Consider the following 22,830-nt stretch of genomic DNA (forward strand, 5'->3'; position numbering starts at 1 on the left):
AAAGGTAAATACATGAGCAAGTATACAAGTCGATATTATTTTGGATTGTAACTTCACTTTATATTTTCTACAAAATTTAAAACACAGTAGCATAAAGATAATTTTAAATCGAAGTTATTGAGAACATACTTATAAAGATATAATTTGTGACATAGAACTGTATAAGGGTAGAGTTTTTGCATGTGAAGATAGATAAGTTAGTGTCAATTCATTTAGATGGTTGTAACTTTAGGGTGTTATATTCCCATAGTAACCACAAAGAAAATATCTATACAATATACACAAAAGGAAATGAGATGAGAATCAAAATATGGCACTATAAAAATCAATTAAACACAAAAGATAGTTGTGAAGAAAATAAGGGGCAAAAAAAGCTATAAGAAAATGAAAAAAAAAACAAACGAACAGCAAGTGGTAGAAGTCATTTCTTTTGTGTAATTACATTAAATGTAGATGGATTAAACTCTCCAATCAAAGACAGAGATTGGCAGAATAGATTTAAAATCATGGCATAACTATATACTGTCTAAAAGATAATGACTTTATATTTAAAAACACAAATATTTTGAAATTTAAAGAGTGGTAAAGATATTCCATGCAAATAATAACCAAAACAGATATGGGGTGGCTATACTAACATCAGACAAAATATGCTTTGTTATGGACTAAATTGTGCCCCCACCCAAATTCATTCATTGAAATCCTATTCCCCAATGTGACTGTACTTGGAGATAGGCTCTGTAAGAATATAATAATTGTTAAGTAAGGTCATAGGGTGAAGTTTTAATGTGTAAGAACAAGTGTCCTTATAAGAAGAGGAAGAGAGATCAGAGATCTCTTTCCCTCTTCACAGGCAGACAGAGGAAAGACCTTTGATGACACAGTGTAAAGGCAGACATCTACAAGCCGACAAGTGAGTTTTCATCAGAAACCAACTCTTATGGCATTTTGACCTTGGACTTCTAAGCACCAGAACTGTGAGAAAATTATTTTTTTCTTTTTTAAGCCATCAGTCTATAGTATTTTGTTATGGTACCCGAAGATGACTAATAGAGACTTTAAGTTAAAAAAAAATTACAAGAGACAAAGAAGATCATTACATATTGGCAAAAGGGTCAATTCCCCCAAGAACATATAACAATTATAAACACACATGCACCACATATACACCAAATAGCGCATCCTTAAAATATATAAATAAATCATTAGCAGAATTAAAGGGAAAAATGATAGTTTACATTAATTGTTGGAGACTTCAATACTGCACTTTTAATAATGGATAAAGCAACTAGAAAGAAGATCAATAATTCAACAGGAGTATTGAACAACACTATAAGTGAATGAAACATAACATGTAGAGACCCAACAACAGAAAATACATGTTTTTCTTGTGTTCACATCAAACATTCTCCAGGATAGACAATATTTTGGGCCACAAAACAAATCTTAAAAGGATTTAAAAAGTTAAAAAAGATTGAAACCATAAAAACTATTTTTTTTTCCTGGTCACAATAGAATGAAACTAAAAAAAATTAAAAAAAATTAAAAAAAATAAAAGAATGAAAACTAGAAATTTCACAAATATGTAGAAATTAAACGACATGCTGTTAATTAAACAACCAATGGGTCAAATAGAAAATCACAAGAGAAATTAGAAAACACCTTGAGACAAATGAAAATGAAAACACAACATATCAAAATTTATGGGATTCAATAAAAGTACTAAGAGGGAAATTCATAGCTATAAATACATATATTAACCCATTTCCCATTTACCCCAAGAATACTCACCAGTTGCATTTATGGCTGCAGCGTGTACCCCGAGATAACTCGTGGATTACAGTCTTAACCTCATCTTCAAAGTTTGCCATGAAATATCTCACTTTTATTATTATTTCGCATCACTCTAATATATTGATAGTCTTTGGAAACAAATAACATCATTGTATTTATAGCATTCTGTTTTTAGTAGTGGCATTTCCATATACAATATAGTAATTCTTGATTGCTGAAAATGTCAAATGCTAGAAAATGTAGCATTCCTACAACATGATGTTAAACAAATGCTGGCAGTGAGCTGCACTTTCTTTTCTAAATGGGAAAAGAGTTAAGAAAAAGAAGAAAGAACTCAAGAAACAATCTAACTTTGTATTTGAAGTAATCAGAAAGAAGATGGCAAAATAAATCCAAAGCTATCAAGAGAAAGAAAATAATAAATACTAGAGCAGAAATTTAAAATTGAGAGAGTAGAAAAACAAAGAAAATTAACTAAAACAAATGTGAGTTCTTCGAAAGATCAACAAAATTAACAAATTATTAGCTAAATTAATTAAGAATAATAGAAGAGAAAATTTAAGTTGCAAAAATAAGAAATGAATGAGTGCATTATTATCAATTTTAAAGAAATAAAAAAGGGTTATCAGAGAATACCATGTTGGTACACCAACAAATTAAATAACCTACACGAAATGGACAAATTCATAGAAGTTCATAAATTATCTACTGACTCAAGAAGAAACAGAAAATCTCAACAGACTTATTATAACCAGTAAAGTTATTATATCAACAATCAAAAATGTCTCCTGCCCAAAAAAGGCCTTAGACCAAATGGCTTCACTGGTGAATTCTACCAAACATTTAAGGAAGAATTAACACCAATCTTTTTCAAAGTCTTTCAAAAAAATTGAAGAAGGAATGGTTCCTAAGTTGTTTTATAGGTAAGTATTACCCTGATACCAAAGCCAGACAAAGACAGTAAAAGAAAACTGCAAAAATCTCTTTTGAACATTGATGTAGAAACGCTCAACAAAAAACTAGCAAAGTCAAATTCAGCAGCATATTAAAAGATTATACTCCATGATCAAGTGGGATTTATTCCAGGAATGCAATGATTGATGTATTAACATATAAAAATGGCTCAATGTAATAATGCATTAATAGAATGAAAAAAATTACATAATCTAAAATGATGTTAAAAAACACCTGACAAATTCATTATCCTTTCATGATAAAAGCATTCAATGCACTAGGAATACAAGGAAACTTTCTATACACAATAAAGACCATCTATGAAAAACTCAGAATTAACCTCACATATAATGGTGAAAGATAAAAAGCTTTTCTTCTAAGATGAGAAACAAGATTTTTTGGAAACATGGTGGAGTGAGAGATGTCCCCAGATATCACCTCTTGAAACAAAAATAAACTGAACATCTAAAACTCAACAAAAAACACCCAAACTGCACACCAGCACATCTGAGCATGGGATCTGTGCATAAGACTATCACAGTTTAAAACCCCAGGAGTGGGGCAGTAGACAGGGAGAAACAAAGAAGCTCCCTGCAGGAAGAGGGGGAAGGGAGAAGGTGCCACAGGATCCTTGAACAACTCTGCTTGAGAGAGCTTTGAGTTCCACCTGACCTGTGGCCGTTCCCAGGCTTCAGGGCAAAAAGAAAAGAATTGGGAGTAGGAGAGAAATGGAGATGACAGAGAAACAACAGTTGATTATTGTCACCCACAGTTGCAGAATGTGAGGCTGAGATGAAGCCCCCATTCCCCACCATATTCTCCAAGACCCAACACCATAGAGCCCCAGGAGAATCTGAGCAAACACTACCAAAACTGTTGCTAACACTGACAGGGACTTAGACTAAGGGTAGGGAGCATGATTGAATATCTACAAGAAAAAAAGGCATTATTAATACTTTATATAAAGCAAAGATCCAAGAGGCTTATTGACCGCCCAGTGGAAACCAAAAGAAAAGCGCCTTTGTTGCAACGTGATAAAGAGAGACCTTTATATAATAAATCTTTCTGGAAAAAACAGCAGAATACACTTCCATTAATGCCTATTCGAATAAATAGTCCAATAAATACCATGAACAACCAAGGTGAAAAGGTATCTCAGAAAGAAAGAGAAAAATCTCCAGCAAATAAGCTTACTGACATAGAAATATGCGACTTAAATGACATAGAATTCAGGATGGTACTTCTGAAAAAACTGAGTTATGAAAAAAGTCATATCAACAATTTCAGAAATTGAAAAATCAACTAGAACACCAGAATGAGTTCTTTCACAAGGAGATTGAAATCCTTGGAAGGAATAGAATAGATCTTCTGGAAAAAAAAAATACTGCAAGAGTTGAAAAATAAAATAGTAAACTTGGGAAATAGAGTTGACCAAATGGAGGAAAGGATCAGTGATATCAAAGACAGAAATCTAGAAATAAATCAGAAGGAAGAAGAGAGAAACCAAAGAATGAAAACTAATGAAAGAGAAATACAAGAACGAGCTGATACCATCAGGAGAGAAAATATAAGAATAATGAGCATTATCAAAGGCGAGGAAAAGGACCAGGGACTAGAAAGCATTTTCAGATAAAGATGGATGAGAATTTCCCAAATCTAAGGAATGAGCTGGAGCTTGGAATTCAAGAAGTCATCATAACATCCAATTATCTCAACTCAAAAAAGCCTTCTCCAAGAAACATTGTATTAAAATTATCACAACGAAAAAGACAGAATTCTCAGAACAGCCAAAGAGAAGAAAATGGTAATTTATAAAGAAAAACCCATTAGATTATAGTTGGACTTCTCAGCAAAAACCTTTCAAGTCAGAAAGGAGTGGAATCGAATATTTAAAATATTAAGTGAAAGGAACTACCAGCCTAGAATAATGTATCCAGCTAAGCTATCCTTTAGATATGAAGGAGAAATAAAGACCTTACTAGTCATACAAAAATTGAGGGAATTCTCCACTATGAGGCCTGCACTACAGGAAATACTGAGAAGAGTCAGCTCAACTAAAACCAAATGACAAAAAGAAAAATACATAATTAGGAGCAAGGTGACTAGCACGCAAATGGAAGCAGAGGAGTGCATCTCTTACTAAGAACAGGGCATTATAAGCTTAAACACTAAGAAGAGATTTGCTACAGCAAGATAGCAAAGACCATTCAGGATACATATGGACAAAATGAGACAACAATGACTGAAAAGGAGAAGATTCAAAGATCCAAATTTGTAAAGGGGAATGGAGATAAGGCACACACAGAAGAAAAAGATGTATATATCTGTGTGTGTAAATATATACATATATATATAACTATACTTTATATATTAGTAATGGTAACCACACACTGAAGATTAAGTACTGAAAATTATAACATAAAACAAAGACCAGAGGGAAAACCCACAGTAGGCGACCAAAATAAAGAAAACAGAAACACAAGGACAAGGAAGCAATGGAAACACTGAGCCACCAGAAAGCAAAGGATAAAATGGTTATAAGAGGACTTCATATTTCAATAATCGCCCCAAATGTAAATGGTCTGAACTCACCAATAAAAAGGAGCAGAGTTGCAGATCGGATCAAAAAACAAAACCCAACCAAATGCTGCCTCCAGGAGACACATCTCAGTTCCAAAGACAAATATAGCCTCAAAGTGAAAGGGTGGAAAATGATATTCCACACAAATGGCATTCAGAGAAAAGCAGGAGTAATGGTACTAATATCAGATGAAATAGACTTCGAAATAAAAAAAAGTCAAAGAAAGATACTGAGGGACACTTCATAATGATAAATGGAATCATGCACCATGAAGACATAACAATTATGAATATCTATGCTCGCAATCAGAGAGCCCTGAGATATGTAAAGCAATTATTAACAGAACTAAAGGGAGAAACAGACTAAAACACTATCACACTAGGGGACTTAAATAACCCACTGTCGGAAATGGACAGATCATCCAAACAGAAAATAAATAATGAAATAATATCCTTAAATGACACATTAGACCAAATGAAAATAATTGACATTTACAGAGTCTTCCATCCCAAAACGGCTTCTTATAACCTCTTCATTAGTGCACATGAAATATTTTCAAGGATCGACCACATACTGGGACACAGAGACAGCCTCGACAGATATAAGAGGGTTAAAATCATACCAACCATATTCTCTGATCATAATGCTTTGAAACTAGAGATCAACTGCAGAAAGAAATCAGGAAGAACCACAGATACATGGAGATTAAACAACATGCTACTGAAGAATAACTGGGTCAGAGAAGAAATAAAAAGAGAGATAAAGAGATAGAAATGTATGATAATGATAGTACAACATATCAAAGCTTTTGGGAAATGACAAAAGTGGTCATAAGAGGAAAGTTCATATCATTACAGGCCTATCTCAAAAAGTAAGAATGAATCCAAAAACAAACTAACACTTCATATTAAAAAAAAAAAAAAAAACTAGGAAAGGAAGAATGTTGAGGCCTAAAGTTAGCAGAAGGAAAGAAATAATCAAAATTAGAGTGGAAATAAAATGAAATTGAAAAAATAGAAAAATAAATGCGACAAAGGTCTGGTTCTTTGAGAAGGTTAATAAAATTGACAAACCCCTGGCTAGACTCACTAAAGGAAAAAAAAAAAGGACACAAATCAACAAAATCAGGGATGAAAGAGGGGAAATTATAATGCACATTGCAGAAATATAAAGGATGATACAAGAATACTATGAAAAAAGTATATAACATCAAATTTAATAACCTAGAAGAAATGGACCAGTACTTTAAAAATACAATCTTCCTAGATTGATTGAATCAAGAAGTACTGGAAAATCTAAATAGACCGATCAACAGTACTGAAATTGAAAACATCGTCAAAACCCTACCAAAAAGTAAAAGTCCAGGACCTGATGGCTTCACAAGTGATTCTACCAAACATTCCAAGAAGATTTAATACCTATTCTCCTCAAACTCTTCCAAGAAATTGAGGAGGGGGCAATACTTTCCAACTCATTTTATGAGGCCACTGTTACCCAATACCAAAATCTGGTAAAGATAACACAAATAAAAAGAACTATAGACCAATATCTCTCATGAACACAAATGCAAAATTCCTAAATAAGATACCAGTGAACTGAATACAGCAACATATTACTAAGATTATACACCATGATCGAGTGGGCTTCATCCCAGAGGCACAGGGATAGTTCAACATACGCAAATCAGTTACTGTGATACACTATATAACCAAAATGCAAAATCAGAATCATATGATCATATCAATAGATGCAGAAAAAGCCTTCGAGAAAATACAGCATCTATTTATGATCAGAAATCTTGACAAAATCTGTATAAATGGAAAGTACCTTAACATACTAAAGGCCACATATGACAAAACCTCAGCCAACATTGTACTTACTGGTGAAAAAACTAAAAACCTTCCCTCTAAGGCCAGGAACAAGGCAAGGCTGTCCACTATCACCACTGTTATTCAATATAACATTGGAGGTCCTAGCGAGTGCAATCAGACAAGAGAAACATATAAAAGGCATCCAAATAGGAAATGAAGAATTCACACTGTCACTATTTGCGGATGACATGATTCTCTATATAGAAAACCCTAAAGACTCCACAAGAACACTACTAGAAACAGGAAGAAAATACAGTAAAGTTTCTGGATACAAAATCAATGTTCAAAAATCCATAGCCCTCCTATACTCTAATAATAAAGTGTCAGAAAAAGAAGTGGAAAAACAATTCCTTTTGCAATTGCAACAAAAGACTATGATACCTAGGAAGAAATCTAATGAAACATGTGAAGGACCTATATAATGAAAACTATAAGACCCTATTAAAAGAAATCAAAGAAAATACAAAGAAATGGAAAGATACAAAGAAATGGAAAGATATTCTGTTCTTTGATTGGAAGAATCAACATAGTTAAAATGATCATATTACCTAAAGCATTATAGAGATTTAATGCAATCTCCATCAAAATCCCATCAGTATTTTTTAAAGAAATAGAAGAAAAATCATCAGATTTGTATGGAAGCACAAAAGACCCCGAATTGTCAAAGCTATCCTGAGGAAAAACAAAACAAAACAAAAAACGAGGCTGGAGGTATCACTCTGCCTAACTTCAAATTATAATACAAAGTGACAGTAATCAAAACAGCATGATATTGACAGAAAAACAGAAACATGGACCGGTGGATCAGAATCAGGAGTCTAAAAGTAAACCCATGTTTATATGGGCAAATAATTTTTGACAAAAAAGCCAAAAACATACAGTGGAGAAAGGAAAGCCTTTTCGATAAATGGTGCTGGCTAAACTGGAAAGCCACTTGCAAAAGAATGAAACTAGAATGTTATCACCACACACCAAAATTAAATCAAAATGGATTAAGGACCTGAATATAAGACCTGAAACAATAAAATGCATAGAAGAAAACATAGGAACTGAACTCAAAGACCTTGTACTTAAAGAGGATTTTATAAATTTGACCTCAAAAGCAAGGGAAGTAAAAGCAAAATAAATTAATGGGACTACATCAAACTAAAAAGCTTCTGCTCAGGAAGACTTCTTTACTATGTGCCCTTAACTAGAACAAAACTTTTGTTTTAAAATACTATTTTTTTATAGCGGATTACTGATTATTAGTCTTGTTTACTTCATACTATAAATTATTCTGTAGATTTAACCTGGGTTTTGAAATCCAAATAGCAGATATAACACTACCAAATCTGGGCACATTTATTTGGGGCTAACTTCTGAGAAAATCATAATTTCTTCCTTAGTGAAAAATACACACTTTATGTTATTAAGGCCTTTGATACAATTGAATAAAAAGATTATGGACATATACAATTTTATGATTAATAAAGATATAAACACGCATTAAAAGTAAAAAAAAAATAATAATAAAAAGCTTCTGCTCAGCAAAAGAAATCGTCATCAAGGGAAAGAAACAACAATCCGAATGGGAAAATATACTTGCAAGCAATGCCTCTGATAAGGGTCTAATATCCAAAAAAATACAAAGAACTCATACAACTCAATAACAACAAAAAACCAAATGATCCAATCAAAAAATGGGCAGAGTAACTGAACAGACACTTCTCCCAAGAAGACATGCAAATGGCCAGCAAAAATATGAAGAAATGCTCAACATCACTAGCTATTAGGGAAATGCAAATGAAAACCACAATGAGATACCACCTTACACCTGTTAGAATAGCTATAATCAACAGGACAAGTAGTAATAATTGTTGGAGAGGATTTGGAATAAAAGGAATTCTCATATGCTACTGGTGGGACTACAAATTGGTACAGCCACTATGGAAAACAGTATGCAGGTTCCTAAAAAAACTAAGAATTGATCTACCATATGATCCAGCAATCCTTCTACTGTGTATTTACCCCAAAGACTTTAAAACTTACATTCGAAAAAGGTATTTGTGCATCGATGGTCTTAGCAGCATTATTCACAGTGGCCAGGACTTGGAAACAACCAGTGTCCTACAACAGATGATTGGCTAAAGAAGTTGTGGTACATATATACAATGGAATATTACTCAGCCATAAGAAGAGATGAAATAGTGCCATTTGCGACAACATGGATGGACTTCAAGATAATCATGCTAAACTAAATAAGCCAGACATAAAAAGCTGAAAATCACATGATATCACTAATACGTGGGATATAAACCTAAAAGCAACAAATGAACAGGATAAACAGAGACTCATGGACGTGGACTATAGACTAGTGGTTACCAGAAGGTAGGGGATGGGGGAAGGGAGGAGGTAGACGAGGTAAAGGGGGTCAAATATATGTGGTGAAAGAAAGAAATCTAACTATGGAAGGTGAACACAAAATGTAAATATATATATGCCCTACTGTTAAAGTGTACAGCTGAAACATTGGATTTCTTTAACCACTGTCAATTAATTAATTAACCAATTAATTAATTAAAATTAACCAAGGGGGTAAAAGACCTGTTTTCAGAAAATTTTAAGTCATTGAAAAAGAAATTAAAGAAGATACAAGTAAATGGAAGCATATACCATCTTCATGGGTAGGAAAATCAACATCGTAAAAATGGCCATACTACCCAAAGCAATCTATAGATTCAATGTAATCCTCATCAAAATACCAGTGGAATTTTTCAGAAGGCTAGAGGAAATAATCTTAAAATTTATATGGAGCCATAAAAAAAACCAAATAGTCATGACAATCTTGAGAAAGAACAAAGTTGGAGGTATCACACTACCTGACATCAAACTATACTACAAGGCTACAGTAATCAAAACAGCATGGTAGTTGCATAAAAACAGATACATTTATCAATTGAACAGAATAGAGAGCCTAGAAATAAATCCACGCCTATATGCTCACTTAATATATGACAAGGTAAGAATATAAAATGGAGTAAAGACAGTCTCTTCAATAAATGGTGCTGGGAAAATTGGACAAAAAAACACCCAAAAAACGAATATGGACCACTTTTGTACACCGTATACAAGAATAGATTCAAAATGCATTAAAGACTTAAATGTAAGACCAAAAACCATAAAACTTCTAGAAGACAATAGAGGTAGCAAACTCTTTGTTATTACTAACAGATATTTATTTTCAGCTATTTTTCCTCGGGCAAGGGAAACAAAAGAAAAAAGATATAAATGGGACTACATCAAACTAAAAAGTTTTTGTACGGTAAAGGAAACCATCGACAAAACAAAAAGACCACTGACTGTTTGGGAGACGATATTCACTAATGATACATCTGATAATATGTAAAGAACTTATACAACTCAACAACAACAACAACAACAAAAAACAAACAATCCAATTAAAAAATGGGCAGAAGACCTGAACTGATACTTCTACAAAGAGGAAATACAAATGACTAATAGACATATGAAAAGATGCTCAAGGTCGCTAATCATTAGAGAAATGCAAATTAAAACCATAATGAGATATCACCTCACACCTGTCAGAAAGGCTATCATCAATAAATCAAAAAACAAATAGTGTTGGTTAGGATGCAGAGAAAAGGAAACCATCATACATTGTTGGTGGGATTGCAAATTGGTACAGCCGCTTTGGAAAACAGTATAGAGGTTTCTCAAAAAATTAAAAATGGATATATACCTTTTAACCCAGCAATTGCATTTCTGGGTATTTATTCGAAGAAAACCAAAATAATAATTTGTAAAGATCTATGCACTCCGATATTTATAGCAGCACAATTTACAATAGCCAAGATATGGAAGCAACCTAAATGCCTATCAATAGACAATTGGATAAAGAAATTATGATTCATATGTACAATGGAATATTACTCAGCCATTTACAAAAAATGAAATCCTACCATTTGCAACAACATCGATGGACCTAGAGGTTATTATGCTGAGTGAAATAAGTCAGAAAAAGATAAATACCATATGATTTCACCTATATGCAGAATCTAAAGAACAAAAAGAACAAACTAATCAAAAAGAGACTCACAAATATAGTGGACAATTTGGTGACGGATAGAGGGGAGAGGGGTTGGGGGGCTGGGAGAATGGGGTGAAGGACTAACGAAGTACAAAGTAGTAGTTGATAGATGGTCACAGGGATGGGGAGCATGACATAGAGAATGCAGTTAGCATGAATATGTTGGCTAGGTGGAGGGCCAGGGGAAGGAGGGAGCATTTGGGGGGAATGTTTTATAAATTATATAGATGTCTAACCAATGTACTGTGTACTTAAAACTAATTTAAATAAATAAATTTAAAAAATAAAGATAAATAAAATATTTAGAAATAAATTTAATCAAGGAGGTAAATGACCTGTCCACTGAAAATTACAAAACATTGCTGAAAGAAATTTAAAAGGACATAAATAAATGGAAAATTCTGTGTCCATCATTGGAAGACTTAATATCATTAATACGACAATACTACTCAACCCAAACTACAGATTCAATGTTATCTTTATCGAAATCTCAATGGCATTTTTTTCAGAAATAGAAATATCTATCCTAAAATTCATATGGAATCTCAAGGGACTAGGAATTGCCAAAACAATCTTGAAAAATAACAAAATTGGAAGACTCACACTTCCTGATTTCAAAATTTACTACAAAGCTATCAAATCAAAACGATATTATATTGGCATAAGAAAAGACACACAGATCAATGGAATAGAATCTAGAGCCCAGAAACAAACCCTTGCGTGTATGGTCAATTGATTTTCAACACAGGTGCTAAGACCATTCAATGGTGGAAAGGACAGTTACTTTCAACGAGTGGTGCTAGGAAAACTGTATGTCCACATGCAAACAAATGAAGTTAGGCCCTTACCTTACACCATATTCAAAAGTTTGTTGCAGTGGGTCAATGAAATGTAAAAACTAAAATTATAAAACTCTTAGAAGAAGAGTTCTTAGAAGAAGACATTGGGAAAAGTCTTAAATTGAATTGGGAAAAGTCTTAAACTGACATTGAATTTGGTGAGTACTTCTTGGATATGACACTAAAAGTACAGCTAACGAAAGAAAACAAATTAAATTGGAATTCATCAAAATAAAAAAAAAAACTTAAAAAAAAAGAAAGAAACAATTTTGTCTTATTCCTCTACTCGTTAAAGTGAGGCACATGGGCCCTACCTCATTGATCTCTGTACCTCTCACTTGGGGGTCCTAGTCCCTCACTGTGCTTCCAGCAGCCACCTCCCAAATTGCCCCATGTATGGTCTAGGGCAGTGGAGTATCCTTATAAAGGGTCAAATGAACCATTTTATAAAGGTGCTGAGCTTCCCCAGCCCCAGAGAGGCATCTCCAAGTGCTGGAGGCATCTTTGTTCAGTCATAGGATAAGAAGGAAGGAGGGTAGGAAGTATAAGGAGAGAAAGGAAGTAACTGATCCAGATGGAGAGTAAAAAGAGGAGGATCAACATTTCTTCAGGATTCAGCAATAACTCCCCCAGAGACTGCCTGGAATATCACCTCTGCTCCTTCTCACATACCATATAAAGTTCAGCACTGGCCCATCTCAGTGGAAAGTGGCTTCCCCTTTCTCTGAGCTTCGGGATATTTCAACCACACAGGTTAAGATTGTTGTTTGCCACTCCAGGAATGCAGTGAGGAAGTCTTGGATATGAAGACCTCAAAGCTTGGATCCTTGTCCTTCTGACCCACCCTACAACCTCTCTCCACCCATACACAGGCCTCTCTTCCCTTTTACAACATGGCCTGTCCTAGGATAAGCACATAATTGGCCCTAAATAAATTCTGACTGACTGAAAGTCACTCCTACTATTTCCCATCCTATTCTCCTCACTTAACACTCTCTCCCAAATCAACCTCAACCTCTACCTCCACAGGTTTGTCTCTGGGTACGGGAATGGGGAAGGGTAGCTCATTCCCACAGTTGCGAGGCCACTTGGATTTGGAGGTTTCTGTATTGAGAGTAGCATGGGCTAAGGCTGAGCAGCATCTTCTCCAACACAGAGCTAGGTTGTTGCAAGGATTATATTACATATCTCAATAAGAATAGTGTCTGGCACAAATTACACAATATATAAGTATTATTAGTTTTAAATATACTACTTTGTGTATAGAATTTTAGGAAATGCTTTTAAAGACAGAGGAAAAATTTTTTTCTGATCCTAAGCTGATATCGATCATGAACCCAGGCTATAACTATTCATACGACCATTCTCGACTCAGCCAGGAATCAATTGGTGCCCCAAGTTCAAGCTACAGACAAAAGACTATTAGTGCAGGAAACTCTGGTCCATTCATTCCAAAGGGGGGCAAGACCAAGGTTCAGTAAAGCTCTCTACTTCCTCTTAGATTCATTACTAGTTTAGGGATGTCTTTCACCTCACAAGCCTAGGAAGGCAAAGAGCCCCAGAGCCTTGGAGAGAGGGGTGAAATGAAGGGTGAGGAGAAGATCCAAACTCAAGAAAAAAATCACTCTGTTTTGCATACATAATCCAGTGTGTCTCCCTGGGGAACTGTGAATGGCTAGGCCAACTTTGTCTGGACCTAAGAGACAGGTAATCATACTGCAGCTTGAGGAGAGAATAACGATGGAAGTAAGAGGGTAGAGCTATATTATGGATGCTAGTTCCCATACACCCCTAGTATAGGAGAAGAGGAAGAGTCTTGTTAATTTGCCTTATACATGAGGATTATTAAGCTTTAATACAGAGGTCTTTCAGAGCCTGTGCAGCCCCTGCACTTGTAGCCAGAGCTCTCTGGCTTAAGCTTTAACTTACGATTAGGGCCTGCTCTAATACCAACACCCAGCACAAACACTTACTCTGGAGAATTCTTGCCTCCCAGAAATATCTTCTTTTATACACCCTGCTCTTACCCCACCCTCTTGACCCAGTATCTGCTGTTGTTGGGGGATTAGAATTCTATAACTAGGAATGACAGAGCTATTAGGGCCCTTAGAAATCACTTAGACCCATCTTCATGGCACAGATAGGGAAACTAAAGCTCAGAGAGGTCAGGACCTTGTCCATAAATACACAGCAAAACAGAGGAATAGCTGGTACTAGAACCCAATACTCTTGACTCCTAGTCCAGTGCTCCTTTAACACCACCACACTGCTTCTTACATGATAGAATTAATAATAGTTAACATTTTTTGTGGGCTTATTTCGTGTGAGGACCTATTTCAAGTGCTTTACTACATTAACTCATTTAATCCTCATAAGTTGATGAAGTAGTTACTATTATCATGGTTTATAGGTGAATAACTTGAGGACAGAGAAAGACCTACTCTATCTATTCTTTATCTATGAAGTGAGAATTGGAGCCAGAAGGCACAAAAGTTCACCAATGAAACCCAAAAATTACTGTTGGAAGTGCAGATCTATATTGCCAGAGAACCCTGGGAGGGCATTTAAATCAGTCAGGCACACCTTAGTGTGAATCAATCCCTAAAATCTACCTGAGATCAGATGCTTGGAAGAAAGGAAGCTTTAACTGAGGAGAGGTTCAGAAGTTAAAAGAAGAGAGGAAAGACAGGAAAACTGAGGAGCTGAGACAGTTGGAAGTTGAGGGTAGAGAGATGGAACAAATGAAGTGGGTAGTTAGAAGACCCTAGAGCTGGACACTATGCCCCACATTTACCTATTTCCACCCCCTATTTTATGAAGTCAGACTCTCAGAACTCTGATGAGGCCTACTGATTTCCAAACCAGAAAAAAAATAGAAGAAAAGACTAGATTTTCAGGGCTGAGGGGTGGGAGAAGCAGAGACCCTCAAGCCACAGGGCACAGTGCTTTCCCATCAATGCTTTGCCTTCTCTTGCAAGATGAGGAGGCCATCAGACACCTGTCTTGTAGGTCTAGAGAACAACATAAGTACACCTTCATCTCCTGCTTAGGATTATGTCAGAAGCTAGGACAGACGGGCAGGGAGTCTCTGTCCACTAGCCTCTGTGCTGTACCAGAAACTTTCCATTCTTTCTGTTCTGACTAGCGAGTTCTCTGAAGTTCCTCCTGGCTCTTTCTTCACCCCGCCCCACTCCCAAGCCTTGTCTCCTTGACTCTTCCTCATTCTACCACAAGAATAAAAATGAAAACAGCAGGAAAGGCAAATGTGCCTTCTTACTTACTTAATATCACTATATAGAACTACCTCAAGAAAAACCTTCTTACTTGTTAGGGGGTTGGGGAAAAATGACAAAGACTCTTGGCTAAAACAAAGCTTCGGGATCATCTGACTTTGACAATTATCATGGCCCAGGCTCTGTAGCTTACATTCTCTTAACCTCTAGCCTTACCCCATCTCCAAACAAGCTTCCATCACCATGGCCATGAGAAACAAAGAATTGACTGTATAAACTCTTTTACCTCTGGTCTCCAGGTCCTCATCATGAGGGCCCAACCTTCCTTATCCATCTTCATCTTCCAACAGTATAGTCCCTGACCACCTGAACTCCAGTCTAGTTTGCAGAATGGCAGTTATGAAAGCACCAAGATAGCAACAAGCAGGTTAGGAGTATGAAGAAATGAGGAGGAAGGGAACGAATGGCTTGTTGGAGGGGGCCTATTTCAGGGAGACTAGAGAGACAGTCTGGAGTAATGGTGCTCTGATCACTGCTTCTGATGAGCTGTTATGAATAATTTCCCTCTCATTCACAGGAGAGCTCTGAAGGCTCAAGGATAAAGAGCAATTTAAGAACTTCATAATTTTTCCTTTTGTGAGTATTATTCACTGATTTTCCTCCCACCTCTCCTCACCCAATCTCTCTCTTTCTCTATTTCCTCATCTGTTTCTCCTCTCAGTCCTTAACTGGCCATTATGTGGTTTGAAGTATAGTTGGGAAGAATTTAAATTTGTTGAATACAGTTTTTTTTCCCTCCTGTTCTTTTCTAAACTAGGAAAATTTCTTTCTTAAATGGACTTAACTTTGTTGTTTTATTTGCATGTGGTCTTTAATAAGGTTTTTTGGAGCTTAGTTACATTTTATTTGAGTGTGGTCTTCAATTAGGTCTTCTAGGAGTCAGATGGCTGTTTAAAGAGATGCAAAAATGGCAGAGAGGCTAATTTAGAAGACTGACTTGAAGGTAAGACTGAGAGTTTGGCTTCAGGTGCTAGTCAAGTATTGGCACCATCTGCTTGTGGGTCCAAAAAGCCAGGAAGGACTTCAGATAACAACTGTAAGGTAGTTGTAAGCACTGAGAATGAAACTCAGGGAATGTGCAGCAAACCTCTATAGGCCATTTGTGCCACTAATGCTGCTCTTCCCTCTCTTAACCTAAAAGTCCATGGCTCAGGGGGGTTTCCATAAAAAACTGTGGGAACTCAGACTGTGCCTTTCTTCCTTCACCCATTGGCCCCTGCTCCCACAGTCCCCAAATGGAATTACTGAGAGACAGGTTAAGCTATAGGCATTAACAAAGGCCTTGGAGTCTGAGAACAAGCTCCAAAAATAGCCAGCCTCAGAAGGCAGGACACAGACCTTGGCTGAAAAGCGGAAAGGGCACAGGGCGATGGATGCTGGGAAAGAAATGAGACAGAGGGTCCAAGAATAAGTGGAAAGGAAGGAAGAGCCATGTTTTGTGCATATATCTCTCCTTTTCCTTAGAAAACAATGATAGTGATAGAGCTACCCAGGAGAACAGACTAATAGGGATGTTAAAACTAGAAAGACCCTTGGAGATTATTTAGGTTAGTCTAGACCATTTCTTTGGCACAAGCCCAGAAGATGATCTCAGAACCCAAAAAGTTCCCTAGAAGCACATCGGGCTTCCATGGAAAATGTCCTTGTTGAAAATAACAAATCTAGTCCAATCTAGTGTTACAGATGGCAAATCGAGGCCCAGAGATGGCAAGGTACTTGCCCAAAGTCATGTCTTATGGCCAATAAGCATATTTTCATATGCTCAACCTCTGCAGTAAAGAGTAAAATGCAAATGACTCAAAATGCCATATTTCATTCAGAAGATGTACACAAATTAAAAGATGGCTTGAAGAATGTATATAAAGATGAACATCAGTATGCAATAAAGTATGTATATTAAATGTTAATGGTAGAATCTAGGTAGCTGATCTATGAGTGTTCACTGTACAATTCTTTCAACCTTTCTGTATGTTTAAAATGTCTATAATAAAATGTTGGACGGCATAATTTTAAAGCATAGTCCTTTTGGAGCAACAGTTCCATTTCCAGGAATCTACCTTACGAAAATAGGTGCTCACATGGACATAGATAATAAATAGCCAAGGAGGTACCCTATAGCTCTGTGTGTAGGGAATAATTAGAAACAACTTAGCTGTCCATCAAGAAAGTTTAAATATATTATGGTATACTAATACTATGAAATATAATGCAGCTGTTTTAAAAACTGAGGTAGTTCTATATAATGATATTAAGAGATTTTTTTTCAAAACATAGTGTGAAGTGAAAAATGCAAATTGCAGAATCAAATGTAAAAAGTGACCCATTTATATTTAAAAATACAACTATTAGGTGTACACTTATGTATATATTTTTGGACACACATAGATAAAGGACTAGAAGAATACGCAGAAAACTGTGAACTGTATTTACCTCTGGGGAGGGGAATTTGGAATGTTGAGAAAGAGAAGGGAACTTTCCTTTTTTATTCTGTGTACTTCTATATAGTTTATATCGTTTACAGTATAATTGTATATTACTTATCTTATTTTCTCCCCATATTTTATTTATCTTTGACATTCATTCATTCATCTATTCATTTATCATCCACTCAGGTATTATTATTAATCTATTCATCAATACATCTACCTATCTATCCATCTTATTTTTAATGCATTTCAAAATAAATTGCAGTATTACTCTTATTTTTAAAAATACAATAAATAGCAATAAAAGACATTATCACTACTTATTATGGAGACTTTGCAATTAAGTAATGTGAGAATGGGGTGGTGTACACTGGATGCTAGGAAAGGGAAGATAAAGATGGCCAGGGTTTCACTGGGTAAACCCAAGGCAAAGAGCTCTCTGCAGGAAGAAAAAAATAAAAAAAAAAGCACCAATCTGCTAGGTGTTAAGGGCAGAGCAATGGTCACTGGAAATTGGAAAAAAAAATGTCGATGGAGGATGGAAAGGAAGGAAAAAGAGAACGAGAGGGTTGAGAAAGAAAATATCCAAAGAATTCAGCTCAGTGACATTCCTATTGATTTTCCTTTACCAAGGACAGAGGCCCTGATATGGAGGGAGAGAATTCATTCTCCAAAGGCAGCAACATGTAGCAATACAAAGGCACTGTTTGAGAAACTACTAAGTGAGGAAAGCTGTACATACTACCTTTGGTCTCTTCCCCCATTCACTTAGTCCCACTCCCTAGTCCCATGGGACTAGGTGTTTTGTTTCGTTTTTGTTTTTGTTTTAAGCCGTCAGTTCAGAATAGATCCCAGCTTTATTACTTCGATTCTAGACAAAGTCTCTTGGTCTTAAATTGATTAATTCAACCAGAGAGGATAAAAGTCATCATCTTTCATAGATTTTTGGAGCTAGAAAGGACCTGAGAAATCGTTGAGGCCAGCCTCCTCCACTCCCATACTATAGGTGGAAAACTGAAGCTCACAGAGAGAAGGGGATGTGATAGAATAAAAGTCTCCTGACTAGTAGGTCAAGCTTCCTTCCATCTCTGCGGTAGGATTTTCTGTGTTTCTCCATTATCACCAGCTCATCTCAGAAACTTGGGTCTACTCTTGATCCCAATGGTGGTCTCCAAACTCCTTTTCTGAGTGAAGTTCATCATTAAATCAAGTATCATGATCCGGAAGACTTTACCAACCCTCCACTATGCCCTCTGTCCATCAGCCTCAGACAGTCAGAGAGACTTACTCCCAATCTGCTAGCCACTTCCTCCACCATCCCTGAATATCCAGCAAGGCCAGCCACTTTGGCTCCTAGAAAAGAGCCAGATCTATGCATAATTCATTGACAGCTATCTCAAGGATGGGTTATTCTAGCCTTATAGTGTTTGTTCTCTGTTGGCATTGGGAGGCACTGTGTACCATGAGCAGTCCATTTGTTCAAGTTCCCCAAGAGGGAGCTACTGCCATTCTTAAAATACATGAACAGAATGGAGATTGGATAAAGCATAGTACATTACAGGGGCTCTACTCAGTGACATGGCTATTTGCTCATCAGCACTGTGAGCTCACAAATCAGACATGGCTCCCCAGGAGCAAGTCCAGAATGCCTGGGTCTGATGTTCAAAGACTCCCTTTACAACCTCAACTTCTATTTTCTTTTTTGTTTCAGCAGTCATGCTACCTATTAGCTGTCTCCTGCATATCCAGTACCTCCTTTCTCCCATGAAGGCATCTGCCCAGGAAAGCTCTCTCCCAGCTTCTGCTGTCATGCTCTGTTAGTATAAACTCTACTCAGAGTACTTCAAGGCCTACCACAAATGCCTTCTGAGGACTGCTCACCATCCAAACCAGAAATACTCATTTAATATCAGGAGGCCTTAAAGTTGCATGTCTCAGAAGGTAAACTGAGCTGCCTTTGGTGACCAGCTGAGCTTAGAACCCAGGGCTCCCAGTGTATTTTTACTACTCCACATGGCTTCAGATTTTTCTTCATCCCTCAACTCTAAAGCACCTTTCTGCCTTGTAATATGGCCTACTGTCCTTATATTCACCTTTCTCACAATAGACTTGAAGCTCCCTAAGAGTGGGAGCCTATATTATCCAGTCTTTTCTGTCCTCATTCCCAGTTTCTCAGTACAATGCACCATACCAGCAGATGCTCTGTACTTTTGCACAATAGACCAGGGCAATTGCCTTGGCAGTGACCAGAAAGCAGTGTAGCTGCCTTAGGAAAATCCAAGTGACATCAAAGTGGCTCTGAAGTTTTCATCCTTCAAAGACCTTGGCTGTTCAGAAATACTGTACCCATTGAAAGCCTATCTTAGTTGAATGGACATTAGAGTCACACTTTAGCCAATGAAAGAATGGAGCAGCATTTCATTCCCCTGAAGGGATCTATTTTCAAGTTGTCATGAAGCTCCAACTCTACAACTCCCATGAATGGAAGTGTTCAAGAAACCAAAGCCTAGTTTGTTTGGTTTTAATTTTTATTTTTGTTGGTCAAAGGGATCTTTTTATACTCAGTGAAGTCCAACTTCCCTGCTTTAAAGATGGAACTGGAGGTCCAGAGAGATGCCGGGACTTCTCTAAAGTCACAATATAGTGGGGGATATAATCTCACAATTCCTTGTGCAAGCCTCTTTCGACTGCACTAAATCAAAAGGTGGTTGTCAACAACCTCATCTTAACTTGAGATCAGAAAGAACTGAAGCCTAGATGAGTGAGCAGTATCTCCTTTCACGGGGTGGGGGACGGGGATACAGTTTTTCTCTATTTCAAAATCCCGTCCTTGACTACCAGGCTAACATACACATACACATCCCCTTCTTGTCAAAGGAAGGTATCTCCAGCTGCCCACATTAAACCAATCTAGACTTTCAAAACCTCAGCCTTCTCTCTATGTATCCAGCTGGAACAATAATCCTGTAAACGTGCATTTCTGCCAACCTGGTGGTTACCCAGAGAGGCTGCTTTTGCAAGCTGCCTAAGTGTAACCATTTCTTGCTAAGCCTGAATCTCAACCTAGGAAATCTTAGCATGGGTCAGTGAGGAGTCTGAATCTGAGCTCCCCCAGGGTCTCAGGTTCTTTCTGCTCTTAATACAAAACAAAACAAAAGAAAACAAAAACAAACAAACAAACGAAAAACCTGATCCATTAATTTAAGGTTCTGAAAGTTCAGGGTCTGAAAAGGCCTATTAGTTACATAATACAAATCCCCAAATAAGGCCTGAGTATCCTCGGCAATATAGCATCCACATGGTTCTTCAATCTCTTTTCTGCTTAAGGTGTTGCAGAAGTGTCCCAGCCATTCCATTTCAGCATTGAACAGATAGAAATCTTACTAAATGTTAAGTGGAATAATTCATGTAAAGTACTTAGTAAAATGCCTGATACACAGTAAAAGCATTCTTATTAGAAAGTTCTTCCTTATAATAAGTGTAATTCTGCCTCCTGGTTGCTTCCACCCTGTTGAATTCCTACCAATCTTTGGTTCTTCTTTCTGGGGCCACACAGGACAAACATAATTCTTTTCCACATGACAGCTTTACAGACATTCAAAGAGAGCACCCCTGTCCTGCTTCCCTTCCCTAACCATGACTCACTGCAAGACTACCCTCTACCCAACCAGATTTCAATTTCCTGCAGATAGGTAGCTTGAGAATGGCTTACTTTCTATGAAATTGTGACATTTGTCACCAGAGGGTGTTACTTGCTCTCTGCCTGGAGAGTTGGGCCTATAAAAGTGCACTTACCCTATGCCCTCGAGCCCCTTGTAATACAAGTAAAAAGTGAGCAGAGCTCAATACCTTGGAGAAGCCAAGTGTTGAAGAGTTCTGAGGTGATTGGGGCCCTCACGAGAGCCAACAGCTTTCTTCTGCCTTTGGTAGCTTCCCCACCCACTGCCCTTGGCTACTCACCTCCCCACCTCCTCTCTTCCCCATTTCCCTATCCCATCCCTACAGAAGGAATATTCAGGAGTTAAGTTTTACCCCACAACCTTAAATCCATAGCTAGCTTGGTGACTCATGCAAACTGTTGGTCCATGAGTTGTGCTGGGCGAGTGCGCCAGCTCAATTCCCTACCCTGGCGTGCCCCAGTAGTTTCTGTAAAGATCCTGGAGTAGCTCCTGTCTCTGCCACTTTCCCCAAGCTTGTGGCAAAACTAGGCCGTTCCCCTGGCAGCGCGAGCACTGGTTCCGTAAGGAGGTGGCAATGGGGCTTACCTTTCCACCCGCGAGGGGCAGCGCTCGGTTCGACGACTAAACCCGCGAGCGGGTGGGTCAGCACTTATGCTGCGCTTGCTTGGTCACGCTGTGCCACGCGGCAGGCTAGCTGACGGTCCCGCGTCCTGCGCAGTCTGGAACGGGACCGACCCACTGACAGGCGGCTGGTGCACCCAAGCGCCGCTGGCTGCCACCTTGCCCAAGCGAGAGAGCCGCCGCCGCGTTTCTCAGATCTCTCCGGGCGCCCAGCCGCGCCTCGCGAGGGCCGTGGTCGTTATCAGCAGGTTATGAGCGTGACTGGGAGAGGTGTATGCAGTGTCAGCTAGGGTCCAAAGAGGCCTTCATTCAGAGCCGCTCGCGACCACCGCACCCTTCCAGAGACTGGCCGCTGGGGTGGCGGCTTCTCCGGGTCACAATTGGCGGAAGATGGAGCCGAAGAGATGAGCGAAGGAGGTGGAGGCTGTGGGAGAAGGGAGGGGCCCCAACTCCGAAGTTCAGATCGGAACTCTGAGGCCCGCCGGGAGGAGGCTGGCGTAAGGCCAACGCGCACTCCCAGTCGCACTCCCCAGAGGTGGATTTGGGCGACCTCGCTAAGCTCTCTCCTAGAGGTGGAGGCGCGAGCTCCTGAGCGAGGGTGCGCGCCAGCGACGGCGGCTGGTCCAACCAGCTGCGCGCTAATCTTCCCTCCCGGACCCCACTGCCTGCTTAGGTCGCGCT

General features: G+C 37.9%; 1 protein-coding gene across 1 annotated transcript in view; it reads right to left on the minus strand.

Moving 5' to 3' along the window:
• The window catches only part of LOC120592848 (uncharacterized), a 155,822-nt gene extending 133,345 nt beyond the window's left edge, over positions 1-22,477 (minus strand). The window contains exon 1 of the mRNA XM_039850549.1: positions 22,114-22,477. The gene's annotated coding sequence lies outside the window, so the exon portion shown is untranslated. The remainder of the gene's footprint in view (positions 1-22,113) is intronic.
• Between the last annotated feature and the right edge of the window lie 353 nt (positions 22,478-22,830).

This window comes from Pteropus medius, unplaced genomic scaffold (assembly GCF_902729225.1).
Source record: "Pteropus medius unplaced genomic scaffold, Ma_sr-lr_union100, whole genome shotgun sequence".
NCBI classification, from domain to species: domain Eukaryota; kingdom Metazoa; phylum Chordata; class Mammalia; order Chiroptera; family Pteropodidae; genus Pteropus; species Pteropus medius.